The sequence below is a fragment of the Triticum aestivum genome, chromosome 2A (genome assembly GCF_018294505.1).
Source record: "Triticum aestivum cultivar Chinese Spring chromosome 2A, IWGSC CS RefSeq v2.1, whole genome shotgun sequence".
Lineage (NCBI taxonomy): Eukaryota > Viridiplantae > Streptophyta > Magnoliopsida > Poales > Poaceae > Triticum > Triticum aestivum.
In genome coordinates this window covers 248,494,807-248,517,164 of record NC_057797.1, presented here as the reverse complement: position 1 = coordinate 248,517,164, position 22,358 = coordinate 248,494,807, and positions in this window count along the sequence as shown.

Here is a 22,358-nt window from a genome sequence, read left to right as displayed (position 1 = left end):
CGGGCCCCGACGGCATCTTCTGCTTGCGCGACTTGACGCTCCCTCGTCTCCAGTCGCTCGAGCTCGACGCTGCGCTCCATGGCTTCCAGGGCCAGCATCTCCTCGCACTGCCGAACCTCCTCTTCCTCCGCAGGCGTCCCCCTCAACGACGCAAGAGCGGCCCTGCTCGCCTCCACCTACTCCTCAAGGGACCCGCTCCAGGCCTGAAGCCCCCACGCGCGCTCCTCCGCAGCCTCGTGGTGGCGATCGCCCTTGCGATCTTCTTGCAAAGCTCGCGAGTGGGTCTCATTGGCAATCTTGAGGGATGCCTCGGCCTTCGCATTCTCGAGGTTGCGCTAATAGCGACCAAGGTTGATGGCCACTCGCAGCTTGTGCCGCTCCTCCACCAACCGAAGACCTTCAGCCTCAAGACGCAAGTCGACACCAGCAAGCTCTTCACCGAGGCGGCTCATCGCGCCCATTGCTTCCTGGAAGAGCTCGTGACGGACTACGTTGCGCCCGCGCTCGAGCTTGAACGCTCGACCTGCCTCATCCTCCACCTTGGGGGTGGCGGGTGGAGCATCAAGTGGCACGCCACCTCCCGGTTGGGGGCTGGGGGCTGGCGCCGTGCCTGACGTCAACCTATCCTCGCGGGGAGCCCAAGATGATCGAGGCTCGCTCCTTGAAGAGGAACCGAAGACCGAGGTCAACGAGTGACTGTTCATGCGTAGAGGAGGAGTCTTGGGCACGCTCGCCAAGCTCCACACCAGACTGTGGGTGAGGGGCGGGCAAACCATGGACTCAGCACATCCCAAAGGCGGGGATGCTCCTCCGACCAACCCTGCCCCAGGGGCAGCAAGTAGAACAGGAACGCCCAATGCCGATGGGGAGTTGATGAAGGAGGATGCCGCCTCTCGGAAGACGCAACAGCTTCAGCAGGAGGAGCCCTGGAGGATAGGCGTCAGGATAAGAAGACCACGCACAAAAAGCCACGGCGACAAGATACTTACGCGTCAATAGCGATGTACTTCCGTTGCTTCAACGCCCCGAAGGTCTTGCTGCCGTCGGGGGATCCCTTCCTCTTGCGGAGCTCCTCGAAGTCCACACAAAGGCGACCAATGCGCTGGACGTGATGGCCGGTGCGCAGCGGAGCCGAAGAAGACTCAAGAGGGATGGCCTCAGGGGAGCCCGTCTGAGGCGAACAGCCCGGCTCCTACCCACTGTGACCTCCTGAGGCTCCTGGAGCCTCAGCCGCGAGAGCCGCATGCCGCATCTCCTCGGCAACTGACGCCTCAGGAGGGGGGTCGCAGGCCCCCAAGGACGATGCCCCCGGATCACCACCCCACATGTGCTCCTCAGCACCCGACCCGCCGGCCACCGGCGCATCTCGCTCCCCCACACCATCACTTGGGTCGAGCCCGGCGCCGACGGCGGAGAAGGGGACCGTTATGACGGGGTTCTCACGGGGCCCCACCAGCCGACTGGGCGCAACCCCCACTCATCAAAGGAAGGCATGTTCGCAGCAAATGTGACTTTGTTCTTGCAGCGGTACAACATGCAGCTGTTCCTGGGCATCTCGTCTGGCAGAGGGACACCTGATAGGACCGTGAGCACTGTCTGCCATGCAGCAAGAGGAAGCCCCTCCTTCTGAAACCTCATGTTGTCCTGTCTGCTGAGCAAGTCCCACATCGGGCGAGAGAGGCGGTGGAGTGGAGCAACTCGACGCCTGACAAACTCCCTCACCACCATGGGCGCAGTCACGCCAAGGTCCTTCAACCACCTCAGCCTGGCCCAGACGGGCGCAAGGCAGGGGCTCGTGAGCTTCTAATGACCCCAACCGGAGTTTGGAATAGCAGGCCCCACCGGAGCTTGGAGCAGAGGGTTGAGCACGCCTGCGTCAGCAAACACGGATCGCGTACGGAACTCGCTCGTGGATGAAGGGAGCTCGAAGTCCATCCCCGTGCCTGCCGTCGCAGCCATGGCCTGGAAACCCACGCACCCTGAGCTCTGCCGGGGACCGGTGAGATGTAATGAGAAGAAGTGGTGGAGGAGTGCCACGGAGGGAGCGATGCCCACCATGGCCTCGCACATGAAGGAGAAGACGGCGAGAAGGGTCACATCTTGAGGATCAAGATGGAGCATGTGGATCTGATGGTGCTCGAGCACCGTGTTGAAGAAGGCAGAGAAGGAAGGAATCAGGCTAGCCCAGAGGGCATCAATGAAGATCGGAACCTCAGTAACCGCCCGAGCCATGCTGGTGCGAGATGCGGGCCAAGCTGGCGTCTCTCCCCACTCGTTGAAAGTAGAGGCAAACATGGGGCGCACCTTGTCCATGGCCTTGTCGTTGAGCACCCAAGGCCGGCCGAGCGCGGGCTCAAAGGATGGAGGCGCGGTTGGCGAGGACAGAGGTTTCTTCCCCTTTTCAGCTTGTTTCGGCGCCATGGCGGTGAAGCGGGCGGAGCACAGGTCGGATTGAGAAGGCGGAGCAGGGTGTCGAGGCAGCAGGGAGATTGGAAGAGCCGGGCGTGGCGAAGGAAGAATAACTGTGTAAGAGGCGGGGCCGCATAGCCATGAGGATTCAAGGGCAGCGTGGGGAAGCGGAGACGCCCACGTCCAATCAACCACCACGTGTCAATCAAGGCTGCAGGCTTTTGGGGCCCGCGGCGCTCCGTGCTTGGCCCTTGGCTTCGCCGCGAAGCCAAGCCCGAGCACACCTTGGGCCCGGGGGCTACTGTCGGTGTTCTGGGAACGAGGATCCCCAGACTTGCCTGCCTACGGCCTAAGGTGTGGCCAAGCCAGCAGGCCGTACGGGCCATCTTCACCAATAAAGCATCCAAGACCCTCGCGAGGGTCCAAGCCTCGCGAGGCGGACGATGCAAGACCTCCTCTAGAGTATCCTAGCTAGGCAGGATCACGAGGAGCGGATATATCAAGGCGGGGCAAACCTCACAAGGCCCTCGTGACATGAGCCATGACGCACGACACTAGGCGGGCGCCAGGCAGGCGCCTGCGCACGCAGCGTCCTTGTTTCCTCTTTGGTACTAAGGAGGCCAGCGCATGCAAAGAGTACCGATGCATCAGGCAAAGGTTTCTATATCGGTGCAACCAGACCAAGACCAGGAGGACGGCAAGATGGAGGTCATCGTGGAGCCCAAGACGACGTCACCACTAGAGCCTTTCGCAGGCAAAGACCACTTTTTTCAGGATAGCTTGTACTAGAGGCCCCCCTTCAAATTGGCCCGCCGTTGTTGGATCCCTTCCCGCTCGATATTTGGGAAGAGGACCAGGGCCTATATAAGTAGAGCTAGCCACCATACTAGAGGCAACTCATCTTAGTTTGATCCAACCCGGACGAGAGCCTACTCACAAGAACACCTCAACCATAGGAGGTTGTTCTTCCCTTGTACTATTCATCATCAGCCCTAGAGGCAATCCACCACCACCACACTGGATTAGGGTATTACACCACAATGGTGGCCCGAACCAGTATAAACCTCGTGTCTTTCTGTGTTGCGAGTTCGTCGAGTTCGTCCGCGAGATCTTAGAGAGCTAGGGCGTAGATTGGTGGGAAGGAAAGACTTCGCACGCACCCCAGTGTTCGAACCTTAAGGGTTTGCCGGAACCCCACTTCCGACAGCTGCGGCACTACTTTCAAGACAGTTCGGTCACGGTGGCTTCTGAAGTACCACTTAATGATATCATAAACAACCGGGACGCCACCGGCCAGATTGCCAAATGGGCCATTGAGCTCTTACCGTTTGAAATAACATATAAGCCATGTCGAGCCATTAAACAGGTGTTGGCTGACTTCGTCGCTGAATGGACAGAGGCCGAACTCCCTAAAGAGTACGACACATATTCCAACTGGATGATGCACTTCGACGGCTCTAAAATTCTAGACGGATTTGGGGCTGGTGTCGTCCCGACATCCCCCACAGGAGACATAGTCCGTTATGTGCTCCAAATACTATATACAGACTCTAATAACGTAGCCAAATATGAGGCCCTATTGCATGATCTTCGGATGGCCGTCTCTATGGGCATACAATGCCTCGAGGTGCGTGGGGATTCAAACCTTGCAATATCCCAAATAAATGAAGAATTGGATGCCAAAGATACGAACATGGCGGCTTGCCGCAACGCCGTACTTAAGAATATCAACTTGGTTTGAGGGGCTCGAGTTTCATCACGTGGCCCGTGAGAGTAATCAAGCAGCGGACATGCTTGCTCGCATGGGCGCTAAGCGCGATCTCGTCCCACCCAATACCTTTGTGGAGAGGCTCTTCAAGCCATCCGTGTTATGGCAGGATGAGAGCAGCAAGACCAGTCTGGAGCCAATCATACGCCGAGATTCCAAACACAATTCTAATATCACCGGGGGCTCAGTCACCGAAATAACACCATCGGCCCATGTAATCATGGCAGTGATCGCCCCATGGACCGAACCCTTCCTAGCCTACCTTAATACGAGAGAGCTCCCTGAGGACCAGAATGAGGCCAGCTGTATTGTTCGATGCTCGAAAGCCTACAAGGTTCATGAAGGTGAGCTCTACAAGAAAAGTACCACTGGAGTCCTTCAAAGATGTATCTCCAAAGAAGATGGGCCGCAGCTTTTGGCCGGAATCCATGCTGGTCTTGGTGGTCATCACGCTGCAGCTTGGCCCCTTGTAAGTAAGGTCTTCTGTACTAGTTTTTTCTGGCCTACGGCCCGAGCAGATGCACAAGACCTCGTCCAACGTTATGTAGGCTGCCAACTTTTCACCAATCAAAGCCATATGCCGCCTACCGCACTACAAGGTCGGACCCCTTAAAGGGGGAAGCCATTAGAAAATTACCTGCTGGTCATGGTGGACAAATTCACTAAGTGGATAGAGGCCAAACTAGTTAAAATGGCTGAAGTCGGACCAGTGATAGATTTCACATCCGGTGTCGTACACCGTTATGGTGTCCCACACAGCATAATTACCGATAATGTCTCTAACTTCACAGGCGACGAGGTAAAAACTTGGTGTGCTAACCTGGGCATCAAGTTCGATTATGCCTATGTTTACCACCCTCAAACAAATGGTCAAGTCAAATGGGCTAATGGCCTAATAATGAGAGGCATTAAACCCAGACTAGTGCGATCCTTAAAGGAGTCAGATAAACACTAGGTTGAGGAGCTCGACTCCGTACTCTAGGGGCTCCGGACCACGCCCAATCACATGACCGGATACACACCGTTCTTTATGGTGTACGGCGCAGAGGCCGTCTTGCCCTGCGATATTATTCATGACTCACCTCGAGTATGCATGTACAAAGAGAGAGAGAGGTCGAGCTCGATCGGCAAGATGACTTAGATGGCCTAGAGGAGGAGCGTGATGTCTCAAAAGCTCGTTCAGCATTCTACCAACAACAAGCTCAAAGATACCAAAGCAGAGAAGTGCGGTCCAAGACTTATAATGTCGGTGAACTCGTTCTACGCCTACCAGAGAAGAAAAAGGACAAGCTCAAGCCCAAATGGGAGGGTCCCTTCATTAGAGATGAAGTTCTCACTGGAGGAGCCTACCGCCTTCCTAATGCATCGGATAATCACCTACAGCCGAACCCATGGAACGTTGCCAGACTCAGAAGATTCTACGCCTAAGCCCGGACTCATTGTCCGTTACGTTTCTCTCTCTCTTCTTTTCATTTTTATACGACTTCTAGTCTGTTTTCGGATAAACCTCACACTTAAGGGGTATACATCCTTAAATGTACATCCGCCCAATACCTGGGGGCTTCTAGTCATAGAAGCTTATTATTTATCGAGCACCAAGCTCACCGTATATATGTGTCGTCCTCTCATATATGTCTTTTCTCCACCATTATATGCACCTTTATGACTTAAGTTTTTGCCAAGCTGGGTTGCCTGGCTCCTATGATTATGGCCTACATTCCCGCTTGTTCGGCTAGGGCATAAAGGGAGCACCTCTGTGATTGTTACAGTCGGGTTATCCGGGCGTGTTCCTCAGACGGGTGAAGCTGAAAGCTAGCGTTCTTAAGGGAATAATAGGTCGGTGGACAAAAGATGAACTGTCGTCGTTGCGATACAAGCCCCCAAAATACAACATGTACTGTGATTTTTAGCATCGCAGCTCAGCCATGCACAACAACGCATGCTAGCCCAGGGAGAAGAACCCTTAATGGAACTATTTTCTCTGGATGATGTTTCTTATGATCAAATGTAATATAACATAATTCCCCGAATACAAGTTGTCTGTTCAAGAAACTATGACCGGACTGCCTGGTTTTCGGACATACTTCGGTGTTAACCACCGGTACTGTATTCGGAAACACTCCAAACTTTGGATTTCGGAGGTTAAAGCGGAGGGTTTGCCATGACAATCATTTTATAATTCGGTCGAAGATACGTTTTTCGAGAAAAGTACATTACTACTTGGACTCGAAAACTTCCTCTTCCTCTAGACCATCTAATAAGTTGTCGAGCTTAGAATCCTGTTGCCAAAACATGGCGATTATCCTTACTTGGTCATATACTAAGGTCGCAGGAATTTCCTGTCCATCTGGTCCCCGAGGCCCGACCCGGGCCTTATGATTCGGATCAAGTGCAGTGTACCATGTTTTCACCATGGCCGAGGCCTCTCGTACGCCTTCTCGGCATGCTGATATCTTCCATAGTCCAAAGCGGTAACGAGCTCCCTTTAACAAATGCACGAGTTCCTCCATACTTCCTGGAGGAGAATCGGCCGGCCATAAAGTTTTAGCAATGTTCCTCATTGCCTTCCGGGCTCACTCATGCACTTTGGATAGCTCTTGTAGCAGATCACCTTGAAATCTGGACACCTCTCCTTCGGGCTGCCCAGTCAGCACACCTACAGAAATAAACTTGTTAATCTTCCCATTAGGCGACTATATGGAAGTAAGGTTAAAAAGCATACTGAATATGCCCCCTTTTAGCTTTCTGTTCTCTTTCAAGGCATTCGCCAGTTGGGCTCGTATGTCCTTCAGCTCCTCGGCCTACTTGATGTTGGCATCTTGCAGCTTGTTCTTCTCATCCCATGTCCATGTTAGTATACGCTGACCAGCGGCCTCTTGCCTTTCGGCATGTTGTTTATCCGCCTGCGCGGCCTTCAGTCTGTAGCGCCCAAGATGTGATTCTATCCCAATCACGTGATTAATTCATGACTGGGGCACAACCGCATTTCGAGCGCCTAGCAAGGTGGATATCATTGCAACATACCATTTACTGAATGGATGAGAATACAAGATAAAGGCTTACACTCGCCACAAGCTACAACATGAATACATGAATGCATCAATAAATAGCAATCATCATACAGAAGAGCAGGATATGAATACAGATGAAATCAAACGAAAAAGAAGAACGACATCCACCCTGCTAATCCCAGGCTCCCCGACCCAAAACCAAAATCCCTTGATCAAAGGAGAAGCAGTAGAGGAACTCCAAACAAGCAAGCATCGCACTCGCGTCAGATCATCGCATTACCTGTACCTGCAACAGTTGTTGTAGTAAACTGTTAGCCACGAGGACTCAGCAATCCCATTACCATGGGTATCAAGACTAGCAAAGCTTAATAGGTATGGAATGGATAAGTGGTGAGGTCGTAGCCAGCGGCTAAGCAATGTATGGTGGCTAACTTATGCGTACAAGAATAATATGAGAAGCTACGCAACGGTCGCAAACTAGTAATGATCAAGAAGTGATCCTGAACTACTTACATTCAAACATAACCCAACCGTGTTCTCTTCTTGACTCACTCGAAAAGAGACAGTCACGGTTACGCACACAGTTGGTGTATTTTAATTGATTTTACTTCAAGTTCACTACAACCGGATATTAACCAATTCCCATCTGCCACATAACCGCGGGCACGGCTCTCGAAAGTTTAAACCCTGCAAGGGTGTCCCAACTTAGCCCATGACAAGATCACGATCTGCGGCAACAATCCTCATTTGCGGGACCCTTCGATCAGACTCGGAATCCCGGTGCACAAGACATTTCGACAATGGTAAAACAAGTCCAGCAAGATCTCCTGGCGTACCGACACTGTCGGCGTCCTGAGAATGGGGGTACCCAGACTTGCCTACCTGCGGCACAGGGGTGGCTCCAGCAATGGCCCGGTACGGACCATCTTCACCAGCAACCACTCAAGACCCTCGCCAGAGGCCGAGCCTCGCAAGCCGGATGAGACCAAGACCTCCTCCGGGACAGCCTCGCTAGGCTGGCTCCTGAGGAGCGGAGATATCTATGCAAGGCGTACCTCGCGAGGTCCGCATGATGTGAGCCATGATGACCAAGGCCAGGCGGGCACCAGCCGGCGCAGGGTGCCAGTTTCCTCTTTGGTGCTAAGGAAGCAGGCGCATGCGAGGAGTCCCAAGTCATCAGGCAAAGGCTACCATATCGGTGCAACAAGACCAACACCAGCAGGACGGAGGTCACCGCGGAGCCCACGACAGCGTCACCACCAGAGCCTTTGGCAGGCAAAGACCACCTTTTGTCAGGATAACATGCATTAGTTGTCTCCCTTCAAAATTGGCCGTTGTGGGATCCCTTCCCACCTAAACATTTGGGAAGAGGGCCAGGGCCTCTATAAATAGGGCTAGCCACCACCGTAGTAAGGGATTGGCTCAGGTTGGGATAGATCATTCCGACCATCCTGAAGCACACCAGCTCATCAAGCACAAGAACACCTCTCCTCAGGAGGTTGTTCATCCACTGTACTAGTTCATCCTCTACCAATGAGGCAATCCACCACACCACACTAGAGTAGGGTTTTACACAACAACGGTGGCCCAAACTAGTATAAACGCTCGTGTCACTTATTCCGTGGGTTCAGCGAGCTAGGCCTAGAGATCATTGCGAGAGTTAGCTAGGGAGAAAGAGATCTTCGTGCGCACCCCAGTGTTCGAACCTCAAGGATTTGCCAGAACCCACAATCTGACATTTGGCGCGCCACGTAGGGGTGCGCCGAAGCTTTCTTCGTCGTCGCCCCACGAATCCATTGTCTAATGGCCTGAGGACCCAAGCGGACCACTGGGTGTCCTGACCTGCCCGGGCGCCGCCATCTGCTCCAGAAGACCTCAACTCCGTGCTCCAGGCGGCTCGCGCGCCGCCTAACACTTGTGAGCGCGGGCAGCACGGGCCGACGCCCGCCGCCCTCGTGCCACGGCGTGCGCGCAGCCGCGCGATCCTTAGGTTACGCTGCGGCGACAGCAGCACACACCCGGTAGGAGCAGGCGAACATGCAAGCCACGCTCATCGTGGCAAGGGAGCTGCGGCGGTCCAGGCTGGCGGATAGCGGTCGTGATGCACCACTAGAGCGAGTCTCCGAGCTACTGTATGCCGCCTGTAGGGGTACGCCGCCTTTTTGCTCCTTGACCACATCCCAGGTCATGGCGGAAGCCCGTGTGAGGCCCGGGCGAGCCCACGCGTCCCCTGGGGCGTTAGGGGGACCCGACGGCACCGGCGCAGGACCTGACGCGAACCTTCCAACCGCGGCCGCACCATCGCTATGAGGAACAAGCACTGACGGCCCGCCGTGAGGACGCGCCAGGATGCCACACGACAGCCACTAGGGCCAAGCGCCTCGATTGGCAACACGAGGCGCAGGGTACCTGGGCGGCGGCTTTGGTGAGGCGGCCACAGTCGCCTACGCGCCCCATATGATGAACCCGGAATACTTGTCGGGGGAAGGCCCCAATCCGTTCCGCGGACTGGGATGGGCGGCTAGAGGGCCAGAACCATAGGGCTTCCCCGAGCCGCCCAGAGGCTTCGCCGACCCCTTCAGCGATGACGACAGTGGGGTACGTTTAATATGTCCAGAGCAATCTTACGCTAACCCCGAACTGCAGGAGAACCAGGCTGCAGCTCCAGTTAGAAGCCTCAGGACAGTCGCCCAATCAGCGGCAGAAGCGACACTCTAGGGGCCGTGTGGGAGAGGCTCGGAGCCAGGCCCTCCCCCGCGTCACACGGAGCAAGATGTTACACGGAGGTAGGCCCTATGCCAGGCGAAGCACCGGCGAGCCTTCTCCCCCCTCGGCAGAGGACCCGTGGTCGTAGGGGGTGCCGCCAGCATCCACTTTTCACCTTGGTCTTGTCCTGGTTTCCGGACGCCCCAATGGTGGTCGAGGGTGGCGCAGGGCAGGGCCCTCGCCTAGCGATATGAAGCAAGGCTCGCGCCTGTGAAGGTCTCTGCTCGTGACACTCTCATGTAATAATGAGTGAGGCTGTACATGCCCCGGAGTCTCCAGAGTGCCGCCCTCGGGCCTCGGGAGCTCCCACCCATGTCCTACTGGAAGCGCCATGCTCCGCGCTGGCCGTCAACACTGTCCCGCAATGACTATGCTCACAACCAGTGAAAGCACTTAGCTCTGCGCTGGTGGGAAGACAAGAAGACTAGCTAGGTGCTGGACGCGACCATTTGCTTTCAACCCCTTTTTTTAGCTTGACTTACCGCCTTTTGGATTTGAACTCGAAGTCGCATTTTCATTCGCAAGCGTGGGGGGCGTCTTCTCTTGTTCATGTTGATTTTCTGATATTTCTAGTTCAGTGCCTTGTTTCGAGGCTCTCGCCTGCTACCCCTTTTCCTGCAAGCACCTCGCAATTGGGGGTTGGGCATAGTACGCGCGCGCTACGTGCACGACCCGTCATGGTCTGCCGCTCGTTTCTCATGAGGCCCTCTCGGGCGGGCCGGTAGGCTCTTCAGAAGACTGAAACCTCGCGAGCCCGTGAAGAACTCCCCTCGGGAGGAATGCACATCGGCACTTGCAAAACCAGCTCAAGGTCGGCCTGGATTGAGGTAAGTTACTACGGTAAGCCGCGGAGGAGCTTAGGGACTTGAAAAAGCACATTTCAAGTCTGGCTTAAGGAATAGGACAATAGACTGATTACATGAGGGGCTTCCCCCTCCCCAAAATGCTCTTACACCTTGAGGGGCTGTTTCCGAGCTTTTGCGTGCAGGTTCAAAGCAAAGGAGCGCGGGCTTAATCGGACATGTCCCTCGCAGCATCTTCCGAATCACTCCCAGATATGTTGTCGGCGCTGTCGCTCGCATCGTCTTCACCATCATCGACCAGGTCGCCTTCGTCCGCCACGACCACCACCCCTTCATCCTCGGAAGTGAAGGCCCTGACCAGAGCATCCACATTATCGTACACCAAGCGTGCCAGGTTGTCCCGGATACCCCCGGGCATTGGGGCAATGGCGGCATTGAAATAAAAATTGGGATCGATGTTCTAGAGATGGCTGAAAACGCGGGAGAATGCGCGCCAAGGAGCCCTCTTCTCCTCTCTTCGACAAGCTCACGAGCACTCTCGGTCGGTCCCCCAGGCATGTCATGATGTCAGTGAAGAAGCGGAGGTGGCTGGCGTAGTATTCTACGTGGGATGAGGGGCGTGTTCATCACAGATGGCACCCAGCACCTGGTTGGCCCTCGCTCTGAGGGCCCGGAGCATCAGAGCATGCTTGCGCTACAACATCTGCCGGCGGAGCGCTTCCTACCTGCTCTCCTGCACGACAGACACAACATCGGTAACCCGCTGCTAAAGCGGGAGCAGTTCGGCATAGACGGAGGCCAATTCAGCCTGGACGGAGATCAGGGCCGCCGCAACGGCCTTCTCGCGCTGCTCCGCTTCCTCCAGCCTTGACTTGAGGGCGGTGCTTCTGCCCTTTGCTTCGGCTCCCATGAGATTCAGCTTCAGGTCATATCTATTGGCGAGGTCCACACGAGCCTCTGCCACCCTATGGTCGACTTCCTCCTGGATCCTGGCCTCGCGCGCGCTGGTGGCGTCCTCTGCCTGGGTGACCTGGCGCTCCCTTGTCTCCAATCGCTCAAGCTCGAGACTGCGCTCCATGGCCTCCAGCATCAGCGCCTCCTCGCACTTCAAGATCTCTTCCTCTTCGGAAGGCGACCCCGACATCAACGCCAAGGCAGCCCTGCGCGCCACGACCTGGTGCTCCATGGTAGCGTTCAGAATTCGGAGATCCCTTTCGCGCTTCTCTGCAGCCTCGCGGCGGCGGTCAGCCTCCCTCGCCTCCTCCAAGGCTCGGGCGCTGGCTTCGCGCGAGGTAGCGAGGGATACCTGAGCCAGCACAACGGCGCGGTCGCGCTGGAGACGCTCGAGGTCGATGGCCACCCTCAGCTGGTCCAACTAGTCCGCTAGCCGAGGGCCTTCGATCTCAGCGCGTCCATCGCCTCCCGAAAGAGCTCATGACGGACGGCACCGTGCTAGCGCACAAGTTCAAACGTGCGGACAGGACCGTCCTCCACGCTAGGGGTCGTCGAAGAAGTTCGAAGCGGCTCGCTTGCTCCCAGGAGGGGGCTGGAGGCCGGCGCCTTTCCGGCCACCCTCCGAACCTCGGTGGAGGACCGGCGGGGCGGGGCCTCATCGCTCGAAGATGTGGCCAGCGCCGAGGTTGTCTAGCTGCAGGCAATGACTAATGGCGGGACCCTCGGCACGCTCTCCACGCCCCAGGCGAACCTCAGAGGAGGAATGACAGGAGCATAGGGTCGAGATGCCAGGCCGGCATGTCCGCTTCCTCAGCAGGCCCCGCGCCACGTGCGGCAGGCCGATACGGGGTGCTCAAAGTCAGCGGAGGTCCTGAAGCAGGCAGAGGTCGCTTCTCGAGAGACTCCATCGCCTTGGCAGAAGGGGCCCTGAGGAACCGCAGTGAGGAGGAGAAGCTGCGCTCAAGAAATTACAAAGATAAGGTACTCACTCGTCTATGGCAATGTACTTGGTCCGCTTCAATGGCCGGAAGGCGTCACGACTGCAGCTGAGTGCTTCGAAGTTCGGACGGAGCCGGTCGAAACCCTAGATGCGGTCTCATATGCTGGGCGTGCCCGGTGTGGCTTCTAAGGAGGCGACGTCAGGAGCCCTAGGCCGCTCGGAGTCCCCAGTCCCTGCCTCATGGCGGCTCGCCAGGGCTTTGGGGGCTCCGGCCTCAGGAGTGTCGGACTGCGTCGCCCCCGCTGCCGCTTCCTCGAGACGGCCCTCTTGAGCCCCAGCTGACCACGATCTAGGAGCCCCGAGTAGCACCGGTTCCTTAGCAGCCGCGCTCCCGGTGTTCGATGGTGACCGCCCCCCTGCGCCCCCTTCTGGGGAGGGCACCGCGCAGGTGTCGACCAAGGGGGCCACGAAGAAGGGGCTCTCGTGAGGCCCTTCGAGGCCGGCCGGGCTAAGCCCCTATTCGTCGAAGGGGGGCATCTGCCTAGTGAACACCACCGTGTTCGAGCAGCAGTGCAAGAGGCAGCCCTCCTCTGGCATATCGACTGGTGATGGGTCGCCCGTCAGGAGCTCAAGCCCAATATGTTGTGCCTCAAGAGGAAGCCTGGGTTCGTGAAGCCTCATGCGGTTCTTGCTGCCGGAGAAGGTCCACATTGAACGAGAATGGCGTTGGAGCGGAGAAATGCGGCGCCGGATGAACTCCTTCACCACCATGGGCGCCGTTACGTCGAGGTCCTTGAGCCTCGTCAGCCAGCGCTAGACATGGGCAAGACATGGGTCAGTGAGCTTCTCGTGCCCCTAGCCGGATCTGGGAGCAGCTGGTGTGGTCGGGAGCAGGAGTAGGGGGCTGCGCACGCCAACGTCCATGAACATCCACCGCCTCCAGAACCCGCTCACAAACGGTGAAAGATCAAAATCAATCCCTTCACCGTCCATCGCAGCCACGGCCTGGAAGCTCAAGCATACGGAGCACTGCCGAGGGTCGGTCAGAAGCAACGAGAAGAAGTGGCAAAGTAAGGCCACGAAGCCCACAATGGCCTCGCAGACCAAGGAGAAGACGGCGAGAAGGATGATGGACTGGGGATCTGTAAGTGCATCTAGTGCCACCCCTAGTTGGTTTTGGAGTATTGATGACAAACTTGGTTGAGGGACTAATGTTTTTTTGAGAATTGTAGGATAACACGGGTAGTAGTCCCTCATTAATTCGGTTTACCTACCAGAGATGACCCCTAAAAATGTGTGAAGACATTGAAGACAATGGTGGTCTGTGAATAGTTTCACATTGAAGACTTTGACATGAGAAGACATCGTATGAAGACTATGGATTGCAAAGACGTAGTTGTTTCATAGTTTCCTTTTCTTCTTTGTTGAGTCGTAGGAACCATTGTACTATTAAGTGGGGTCCAAGTGAACAAAGTCAGAGTGACTGAAGTGATGCTCAACCAAATCCTATGTCTTCGAGCGAAGACAATGAGAGCAAATCTTATCCAGAGCTGGATAAGTCAGCTTTACTTGTAGCCCAAGTCAAGCTGCCGTGTGTGTTTGAAATCGGACCGTTGGACACGTGTCAATTTCTTAATGACCTAGGGTCATTTCAGACAAATCAGGTCAGGTTGCCTCCTGGCTATAAATAGCCTATCCCCTACACCATAAGTCGGTGGCTGCTCAGAGTTAGTGCACGGCTTTTGTCGTTTGAGAGCAACCCACCTCCGAAGCCTTTGAGAGAGAAATCCTTGCGAGGACAAAGCCCTAAACACCCAGAGCCAAAGAGTGTTAGGCATCACTGAAGTCTTTCTGTCTGCGTGACCTGAAGACTTTTTACACTTGAGGACTGTGAATCCTCCAGCCAGTTAGGCATCGTGTTCTGAGCATCCAAGAGTCATTGTGGATCACCGGTGAACGAAGTCTGTGAAGGTTTGGAAGTCTACCTTGAAGACTTACTAGAGTGACTGGGCGAGGACTGTGTGTCCTTATTAGCTCAAGGGGAATAAGGTGAAGACGCGGTCTTCTGTGTTGAATCTAAGCCTCCCTAACCAGACGTACAGTTGTCACATCAACTGGAACTGGTCCAACAAATATGTGTCCTCACCAAGAAACTGGTTCTATCCCTACCTCTCTCTTTACTTACAGTTTGTCTTTGTGAAGTCATTGCCTGCTTGCATGATCTGATTGACTCCACTGTGTGAATACTGTTGTTCATTGGCTTCATATTATCTTCCTTCTTGATCCATAGTACCTAGCTGCTGATAGTCTTCGTGCTTTCACTCCATTGGTTACTTGACTATGGCTTGTCTAGTGTAGTCTACCTTCCGCTGCATATTAATAGGTTCATTTCTACTATTTGTCTTCAAAGCCCCCATGTGTTGAAGACTTTCATAAAAATCGCCTATTCACCCCCTCTAGTCGATAACTAGCACTTTCAATTGGTATCAGAGCAAGGTGCTCCCTTGTTCTGTGTGATTCGGTTTAACCACCTGGAGTTTTAGCTATATCGACTGCAGGGATAATCAAAGTCTCCGCTATGTGCCCTATCTTCGATGACACTTATTACCCCTACTGGAAGAATAAGATGTGCATGCATCTTGAAGCCATTGATGTTGACCTCTGGTATGTCGTCAAGAACGGCGTTCCCAAGGCCGGTGAAGGTGTCAGCCCAGCTGATGTCAAGAAGTTCATTCAACTGGATTCTACTACCAAGGACATCATCTGTGGTCATCTAACCAAAGGATAGTATGGCCATGTGAGTGCTCTGGAAACTGCAAAGCTAGTTCGGGACTGGCTCTCCAAGGTCAATGAAGGCGTCTCAACCCAGAGAGACTCAAGGATCAATGTTCTTCGCAATCTCTTCAACCGCTTCATGAGAAATGACAATGAGAATGTTTAGCTGATGTTTGATCGCCTCACTAACATCACAAATGAGCTTCATGCACTTGGCGCCACTGAGATTACCAAGCATGAAATCATCAAGACACTCTTAAGATCACTCGACAGCTCATTTGACACCCTGGCCCTAATGATTCAAGAACGCCCTGACTTCAAGACTCTCGATCCGTCTGACATACTTGAAAGGCTCAACACACATGAGTTCCAGCTATCTGAGAAAAGAGATATCTATGGTCCCAACTATGGCCGAGCTCGCGCTTTGAAGGCAAAGGCTGTTTCCTCATCTGAAGAAGAATCTGACTACAGTTCTGAGGATCCCGAAGACATTGTAAAGGAACTTACCATGCTCGTGAAGAAGTTCCAAAGGTTAACTACGAAGAAAGGCTCCAGACAGTCTTCAAGATCCAGCTCAAGAAATGATGAAGTTTCCTCCCATGACTACAAGAAGAGAATGTGCCACAAGTGCAAGAAACCTGGTCACTACATCTCTGAATGTCCTCAATGGGACAATGAGAACAAGAAGAAGAAGAAGATCAAGGAATATGATTCTGATGACAAGAAGAAGAATTTCTCAAAGTCTTCTTCCAAGTCTTTGTCGAAGTCTTCATCACACAAGAAGAGCGCATCTAGCAAGGGTCGTGCGTTTGTTGGCAAGGAAATGGATTCAAAGGATTAGTCTGCATCTGAGGAGGTGGAGATGGAGTCTGAAGAGGAATCTGATTCAGGCGTGGCAAGCCTGGCTTTAGCTTCAGCATATGTCGCCAAGTCCATCTTCGATACTGATGACGATGGCCTCTTCACCAACGCTGATGCTAACGAGGATGACTCTTCTCCCACCTACTTCTTCATGGCACGTGGTGCCAAGGTAAATTCATGCGATTCTCACTATCAAACATCTAGTTAAGATGACTCTGAATGTAAATCTAAACCTGGCTGCAAAACACTTGCTAAAATTGCAACACAGCAACAGACTGCTATGGAACATATTCAAAAATTGTTAGACAAAAGCGATGACCAGTTGGATGAAGAAATGACTCGAACTCAGTCCTTAATTGAAGACATTAAAAATCTTCATGTTAAGTACGAAGAACTTGAAAGTCATCATGAAACGCTCTCAACTACTCATGAAAATCTTTCCTACGATTATCTTCAAAGGAAGCAACAACTTGAGAACTTGAGAGCGGCTCATGAAGATCTTCAAAAAGAGAATGAGTCACTTCGCACTCAACAGATCAATTCCGCTCAGGAAGGATTTGAACCACCATATCTAAAATGTGTTGAGCGTGACAACGCTACTTCTGTTGCTGGATGTTCTACAACTACTACTATTGCAATATATTGAACTGCTGATGTGGTAACTAACCCCTCTGCTGAGGATACCACTACTATTGCTAAAGAGAATGCCAGGTTGAAGACATTGCTTTAGACAGGAATGTACAAAAGTCTCAAAGAGCATCAGACACTATGTGATGTCCTAAAGAAACAGATTCTGAACCGAAACCCTAGGAAAGAGGGTGTTGGATTCGAGAGGAAAATGAATGTTGATGGTTCTTACTGGAAGCCTGAGCAGTACCCCAAAACCACATGGGTTGCTGCAAAGGGATCTTCAGTGGATCCATCTAACTTATATGGCTTCACTTGTGCTAACCCGATTATCATTGATGAATCCTTTGATGCAAATTATAAACTGTTTAAGAATCAGAATGGTGAAGTGTTTGCCAAGTATATTGGTACAAACTGCAGGAATGGACCACCTTTGAAGAAGATATGGGTGCTCAAGAGTTGTCTTGAAAATCTTTAGGTGAGTGTCCTCATGACACCACTTAGGATGAAGGCAAACCCCAGACCAAAGGCTTCACATGGTCCAAAGGCTTCATACAGACAGAGGACTCACCAGAGTCACCCTAACACAAATGTTTTGCAGGGAAAACATACTCAGGCCTATGAGTATGTCTGTGTTTCATCAAACTGCCATGTCCATAACACCAAGATCTATTCTGCTTATTCTTATGAGTATTATTCACCTCATGCAAGACTATTTGCTAGGGCTCCAAAGCCAAAGTTCTCAGATGCTCCACTTAGACTCATTGCTTCGAAGCCACCCCTCAAGATCTGGGTGGTTAAGAAACCATAACTCTCTTTTGTAGGGAAATGTCTCCATCCAAAAATCAAAGGCGTCAGATGCTATTGCTGGGGACCTAAAACATCTTGTGGGGCGTAAGATAAAATGCCCAAATGGTCTTATTATGTATTTCGTTCCTGAATCGCTTGCCAATCATCATATCAGTCCTAACCTGGATATGAGCTTTCACAATCCACTTGCTCATCAAATGTTTATGCTTCACAATACTCTACGTGAAGCCTATCCCCCTAACTGCACTTTAGGGTATGACACCAACTGGTTCAGAATGGATTATTGATAGTGGATGCACTAACCACATGACTGGAGATCGAAGTCTTCTCATGGACTCAACCTTACGTCCATTTGACAAGAGTCATGTCACATTTGCTGACCCTGGTAAAAGCAAGGTATTGGGTCTAGGTAGAGTTGCAATCTCAAAGGATCAGCACATGGATAAAGTGATGCTTGTTGAATCCCTTGGTTTCAACTTAATGTCTTCTCAATGCTTTGTGACTTGAACATGATTGTGATATTTGGGAAATATCGTTGCCTTGTTTTAATGGAATCTGACAAGTCTCTAGTCTTTGAAGGGTACCGAAAAGGTGATCTGTACATGGTAGATTTCTCAGTAGGACCACAGTTGGCCGTATGTCTTCTAGCAAAAGCATCAGAGTGCTGGCTCTGGCATCGGAGGCTAGGGCATGCTGGCATGAGGAACTTGTACACCCTTGCTAAGAAGAACCACGTCGTAGGCATCGAGGGCTTCAAGTTCAAGAAGGATCATCTATGTGGTGCCTGCAAAGCCGGGAAGATGACTAGGGCCAAGCATCCTTCGAAGACAATCGTGACGACCTCACGTCCCTTCGAGTTGCTTCACATGGACCTATTCGGCCCTACTCATTACTCTACTCTTACTACCACTTCTTGTCTCTATGGCTTCGTTATTGTTGATGATTACTCTAGATATACCTGGGTGCATATAATTCTCTACAAGACTGAAGTGCAGGATGTCTTCAAACGATTTGCAAACCGTGCCATGACAAACTATGGCATCAAGATCAGGCACATAAGAGGCAACAGCAGCACAGAGTTCAAGAACACCGGCCTCGACACTTATCTTGATACATTGGGCATCACTCATGAATTCTCAGCCCCATACACACCTCAGCAGAATGGCATCGTGGAGCGCAAGAACAGAACACTCATTGATATGGCTCGGACGATGCTTGATGAGTACAAGACTCCAAGGAAGTTCTAGCCTGAAGCCATTAATATTGCATGCCATGTCATCAACCGTGTTTATCTTCACAAGCTTCTAAAGAAGACATCATATGAACTACTGACTGGTAAGAAGCCAAACGTAAGCTACTTCAGAGTATTTGGTGCCAGGTGATGGATCAAGGATCCACATCACACTTCAAAATTTGCACCGAAAACACATGAAAGTTTTATGCTTGGTTACGGAAAGGATTCACACTCCTACAGAGTCTTCAACCTCTTTCACTATAAAGTGGTTGAAACTGTGGATGTGTGGTTCAATGAAACTAATGGCTCGCAAAGAGAGCACCTGCCAAATGTGCTATATGAATTCCCTCCTAGTGAATCAATCAAGCTTATGGGTACTGGAGAAATCATACCTTCAGAGGCACAGGCTGAAGAGGAACTTATCATTTCTGCACCAAATCAATGTGAAGACTCTGCTCAGCCTGAAGCCAATACTGAAGATGAAGAGAATAATCAGCAAGAGCAAAATCTTCATCCAGTTCATCCTCATGTTGCAAATGAAGTACAGATTGAGAATATAATTGATAGCATCAATGCACCTGGTCCCCTTACTCATTCAAGAGAAACTCAGCTAGAAAATTTCTGTGGGCACTTCGCATTTGTGTCCATATCAGAACCCAAGAAAGTTGCTGAAGCCTTCATGGAACCTGAATGGATTGAAGCTATGCAAGAAGAGCTTCAACAGTTCGAGCTGAACAATGTATGGGAACTGGTCAAGCGCCCTGAACCTCGCAAGCACAATATCATAGGCACAAAATGGATCTATTGCAACAAACAAGATGAGCATGGTCAAGTTGTCAGAAACAAGGCTCGTCTCGTTGCTCAAGGATAAACTCAAGTTGAAGGAATTGACTTCGATGAAACATTCACTCCGGTGGCTAGGCTTGAAGCCATTCGCATTCTGCTAGACTATGCCAACCATCACAACATCCTCCCTATATCAAATGGATTTTAAGAGTGCCTTTCTCAATGGCAAGATTGAAGAAGAAGTGTATGTTGCACAACCACCTGGCTTTGAAGATCCAAAACATCCTAATATGGTTTACAAGCTCAACAAGGCATTGTATGGCCTCAAACAAGCCCCTCGTGATTGGTATGACACACTCAAAGACTTCCTGAAGAGCAAAGGCTTCAAACCTGGTTCCCTACATCCTACACTCTTCACGAATGAATATGATGGTGAACTATTTGTGTGCCAAATCTATGTGGATGACATTATCTTCGGCTGCACTGACAAAAGATACAGTGATGAGTTTGGACACATGATGCAAAGAGCAATATCAGATGTCCATGATGGGTGAGCTGAAGTTCTTCCTTGGTCTTCAAATCCATCAGCAAAGCAATAGCATCTTCATATCTCAAGAGAAATACCTCAAAGATTACTTGAAGAAGTTTGGAATGCAAGACTGCAAGGGATACACGACGCCAATGCCAACCAAAAATCATCTGGGCCCCTACAACAATGGTAAAGAGTTCGATCAAAAGGTATACCGGTCCATGATTGGTCCTTTACTGTGCATCTAGGCCAGATATCATGCTTAGCCTTTGCATGTGTGCCCGATTCCAAGCGGCACCAAAGGAGTCGCATCACTTAGCTATGAAGCGAATTCTTCGGTATCTGGCTTACACCCCAACACTAGGATTATGGTATCCAAAGGGCTCAGTGTTTGATCCAGTTGGATTCTCAGATGCTAATTATGCTGGTGACAAGGTTGATCGCAAGTCTACATCAGGCACATGTCACTTTCTTGGATGATATCTTGTTTGTTGGTCTTCAAAGAAGCAGAACTCTGTGTCTCTCTCCACTGCTGAATCTGAATACATTGCTGCTGGATCTTGCTGCACTCAACTTCTGTGGATGAAGCAAACTCTCAAGGACTATGGCGTCCATCTAAAGCATGTACCACTCTACTGCGATAATGAAAGCGCTATCAAGATTGCCAACAACCCAGTCCAGCATTCGAAGACAAAGCACATTCAGATCTTTCATCACTTTCTCAGAGATCATGTCATGAAGGAAGATATTGATATCATTCACGTCAACAATAAAGAGCAATTGGCAGGTATCTTCACAAAGCCCTTAGATGAGAAAAGGTTTTGCAAGTTGTGGTGTGAGCTAAATAACTTAGAATCCTCGAACGTCCTATTGTTGGACACACATCCTAACGCTTATGCATGAGATGACTTAGATGTGCAACACCAGAAGTAACGTATATCTTCAAATAATAAAGACATACATTCTAAGTGTGAATACATTAATGCGGAAATTTACTTCAGAGTGCCACAATAATTGTGCGCCGTGTCTAGGTCTAGTACTTCCTATACGGTGGGTAACGCCACCACCAAACTCTTGTTTGAAGTGTTTTCAATTGGCGTTACACTTGCATAATCTTCACATTTGGTTTTGTCTTCAACATTGATTCAACTTCATGTTTATCTTCACAATGTTGATTTGGTATCATATTGATATATACATATATTGGTGTTATGTCCTCTACAACATTCACTTATAGCTATGTCTTCATGTTTGAATCTTTTGACCTAAGTGAATGTGATTGGACCCTAACCTCTTCTATGCTTCTACCCCAAATTCTATGTATCCTAATCTGTCACATCCCTAGTCTGGTATGACTTAGACTAGCTAGCCATTTGTGCATCATATTTAAATTTCATTTAAATTTGAAATGAGGATTGGTGGAACCCTCAGAATCATTTTTGAAAATTACCCAACTAAAAATTTCTCCAAAAGGGTCCAAGAAAATGCTCATGTTGCCCTCTGAAAATATTGGACAGAGATAAAAATCAAAACAATATTTTTAGGAGCTCATGGATATTTATTTTGGCCATTTGGATTAATTCGATAAATATTTGCATTGGAAATATATTAGTTATATATATTAATATATGCCCCAAAATTATGCCATTTATAAAGGAGCTCTGGAATAATATATCTAGCTCCTGCAAAAATTGGCATAAGGTAATAAATTGGTTTAGTATTTTATTAAATCAAAACAAATGTCAGAAAAAAATAGAAAACAAAAATAAAAAGAAGGGGGGGCTTACCTGGGGCTCCCCCCTGTGCAGCCCAGCCGCAGCAGGCCGGCCTAGCCAGCAGGCGGCCCAGCCCACCTGGCCCCCCCTCCCCTGTCGTCTTCCTCCCCGACAGGGGGACGGCGCGTGCCCGGCGCGCGCGCGCCACCGCGCCACGCCACCTCCCTCCCTGCCTGTCTGGCGCCCTTCTCGTCGCCCTCGATGCCCAGACGACGCCACGCAGCCACCCCGACCCCCCTCGCACTCTCCCTCGCCCTCCTCCTCTCCCCCTGCTCTCTCTCTCTCTCACTCGAGAATCATCGCCGCCGCC